Genomic DNA, 3,491 nt, shown 5'->3' with positions numbered 1-3,491 from the left:
GTGTGTGTGTGTGTGAGTGTGTGTGTGTGTGTGTGTGCATATATCGTGGCAAGCAGTGATGCGTATTTGTGACGCTCAGCGTCAGGTGCTATTTTCACATTATTTTTGGGTTCGTGATTAATTAACCTGTCAAGCAAATAAATTAAATTGGATTTAATTTAAAATTAAACATCTAATAGTGGCCGAGTAGCATACACTAGGTAACATTTAATTGTAAAGACTTTACCTAAAAAAGCGTAATCCTGCTAGAAAAACATAAGATCGGAAAGTCTCGCGCAATAACAAACACAGTAACCATAGTAACTCGCGCCTCGGTGCTGCCAGATGCGTCTGTGAAGAAATGTCACCTTTAGTTTCAGGTGTGTTTTGTGGTGAATGAGAGCACGAAATATCTCTGTTAAAAATCTTTAAATAACGTCTAGGATGAAATTTTACTCATTCTAATACTTATTGCGTGCCACAGTCAAACAGTCGCTGACAGCCAGTTCGCGCTTTCAGTCAGCATCGCGTGCCAACGCGCTTTAAAACGCTTTCATGAGGAACGGGTCTTTATTTGAGCAGAAGTGAAGCTAGAAGAGCAGACTGAAGGGAGATCTCTTTTAATAATGTTTTTGTGGAGAAACGGGCTTCTGTGCGACTCTCTGGTTGTGAGAAGGAAGAGGATAATGTTGATGGTGACAGTGAAGCTCAGGACTGCATCACATGTTTAAGCCACTGGCGAGTCTGCTTCAGAAACAACCGTAAGCTATCAAACCTTTATCAAATTAAAAAAAAAAATAATATATATATATATATTTGTGTGTGTGTGTTTGGCTTAGTGTTATGTTAGAATCATTATTATACTCATACCTTTTGTTCTTTAATATTTTGAATTGTTTTTAGCTTTATTTTTTGTTTTTCGTTTAAATGTTAAGTTTTGAAATTTTGTTGTATGCATTTGTCATTTTTATTTAATCTCTTTATTTTTAAAAATGTGTATAAGTAGTATTGATAAAGTTTTAGCTTTTAGTTTTGGATCTGTTTTAATGCTACAATTTTTTGCTTCGATCGCTTCTGTTGTCCTCATTTGTAAGTCGCTTTGGATAAAAGCGTCTGCTAAATGACTAAATAAAAAATTATTTCAAATTAATAAAACAATTTAATAGGAACTAAAACACGATAGATTTGATCATTTGCAACAACGGAAAAAAACGAGACAGAAAAATTACATTTTAATATTTCAAAACAATCACATTCGTATCGGAATACAACGGCTTTTGTTTGTTTCGTGTGATAATTGATCAGTTTGTGTATTTTTATTTGTCATATTTTTTTATATTTTCTTGATATTTTTGCTCTATAATTAAAGTTATTATTATTAACCCTTTAATTAGCACTGTAAAGAGTGGTGACCTACTATTGTTATCTCTACCTGATTTAACACATAACACAAAACATTTTGTTCTGTGGGATAAATCGATGTAGATTGGTTCAGTAATGTTAAATTATATTTTTGACATGAATAAAACCAGTTAATTTAGATGTTACCATTTCTTTAATGTTTACACACCAGGTAAACTTGTATGTTTATTTGCAGTTTGGTTTCTTGGGACAATGTTTGTTTATTTATTTATTTTTTATTAATGATAATAAATTGTCTTAGCAAACATTCTGCATTGATATCTCGTAATTTATATTAAATATAATTTATATGATATAAAAGCTTTTTCAGCAAAGAAAAATTATATAAATACTACTTTTGATGAAAGATTGGTGAGGTGTTAAGCCTGAAAATGTGGAATAAATCATATTTACTCACCTGCTGCATATATATAAAAAATACATTTTTATAAAAAAAAAACACTAGTATTTAAAATATTGTAGACATGATTATAGAAATATATTACATTAATATCCACTGTTATCAAGTGTTTGCAGTGAAAATACTATGAACATTTTATATTATGTCTGCAAAAAATAAAGCATTTTATTTTTAGCGTAATTCACAGATATTAATGCAGAAATGAGAGCATCTTTTTATTACAATCTCAATTACTATCTATCTATCTATCTATCTATCTATCTATCTATCTACTTGGTGTGGGTGCGGGCATCTGAAACCCTGGAAAGTTTCAAATTCAATAATATGTGTGTTGACTCACCTCTGAGTGCAGGTCTTCAGGATCTCTGCTGTTATGAGTCTTGCCTATACTTCAGACCTCAGTGGTTTCTCTGAAGTTCTCTGCTGTTTGGGGGCCAGTGTCACTCTGAGAGAAACTCTGCCTGGCACCCTATTTGGGCTTTCACTTCTTTGTTTGGCTGACTTTGCATTGCCCCACATTTCACACCAAAACATATAAAGCACAAAGAACCTGATAAACATCTCAGGAGGAGGCGTGTTTAAGTGTGGTTGCTGTTTTCTTGAGATGAGCCCTAAGATGGTTTTGCATCAAAAGCCATAATATTTGTGAGTCACAAGCATGTGAACGATGGTGAAATCAATGGTAATTAATGCACATCTTTTATCATTTCATGGCATCGCTGTGCACATTGCACATCGCATTGCTCTACGTTAACATGACTTCAGGACTTTTTTCAGCAATCTGAATTTATCTCTGTGTAGATTTTAAAGGATGGGCTTAGAATCAGTTATCAGAATTCATTAGACAGGCAATTTTCAGTTCCACCACATAAATTAAAAAAACAAAATTTGCCCCTCAGAAAGTCCCTGCTCTACTTTTTCAAAGGTCCGGAACTTTTGGGGGCGGGACTTGGGCGCTGAACATGCTGATTGGTTGAGTTCACGCAACATTGTATTTCAACCACTTGAAATTGTATTTTTATTTGCACCATTTTTTTAAAATATTACTGTTATTGTGTCATGAAATGTAGTTTTAAAAGTATTTTTTAACGCCTATTTGAAAAGCTTCGCCGATTTCGGAGACGTGAGCTCTCACCGGGCGCTCAGTGCTCATGTTTCCTGACGAGAGCAGCCTCAACTCGGCTAGTCCTTCTGACATTTGCCGCTGGCTCTGATGTCTCTGTAGTGGTTAAATATAAGATATAATTCATTTTGGGTAAATCTGGTCTTTATTCTATTATTCTATTAATCTATTCATATGTTAAACTGAAAATGAAAAGAGGCAATACTGTTTGATATAATATTTCGTTTCATCGTAATGTATGTACGTTCCCTAAATTAAATTTCTTGAGATTATATAATATATATATAAATATTTTATAATATTTTATATTATATAAATATTTGCAAAATATTTGCATGTATTTACATGTATATCATTAAATTCATATAATTTATATTATATATAAATATATTTAATATACAAACAAAATTTTTCTGAAATATATACATGCATGTGTGTGTATTTATATATAAACAATATACACAGTACACACATATTATGTAAACAAAAACTTTTATTTTGGATGCGATTAATCGTGATTAATCGTTTGACAGCACTAATATATATATTATTAGTATACATTTTTAT

At 32.0% G+C, this 3,491-nt stretch overlaps 2 protein-coding genes across 2 annotated transcripts in view; one reads left to right on the top strand and one right to left on the bottom strand.

Annotated features, from left to right (window-relative positions):
* LOC107554357 (C-C chemokine receptor type 7-like) overlaps positions 1-2,282 on the bottom strand; it is a 5,442-nt gene extending 3,160 nt beyond the window's left edge. The window contains exon 1 of the mRNA XM_016236849.1: positions 2,142-2,282. The gene's annotated coding sequence lies outside the window, so the exon portion shown is untranslated. The remainder of the gene's footprint in view (positions 1-2,141) is intronic.
* Positions 458-3,491, top strand: part of LOC107554534 (receptor activity-modifying protein 1) — a 19,359-nt gene continuing 16,325 nt past the window's right edge. Inside the window, exon 1 of the mRNA XM_016237081.1 lies at positions 458-740. The gene's annotated coding sequence lies outside the window, so the exon portion shown is untranslated. The remainder of the gene's footprint in view (positions 741-3,491) is intronic.

This window comes from Sinocyclocheilus grahami, unplaced genomic scaffold (genome assembly GCF_001515645.1).
Source record: "Sinocyclocheilus grahami isolate Dianchi unplaced genomic scaffold, SAMN03320097.WGS_v1.1 scaffold19.1, whole genome shotgun sequence".
Classification (NCBI taxonomy): domain Eukaryota; kingdom Metazoa; phylum Chordata; class Actinopteri; order Cypriniformes; family Cyprinidae; genus Sinocyclocheilus; species Sinocyclocheilus grahami.
This window is presented reverse-complemented; position numbering and strand designations above follow the sequence as displayed.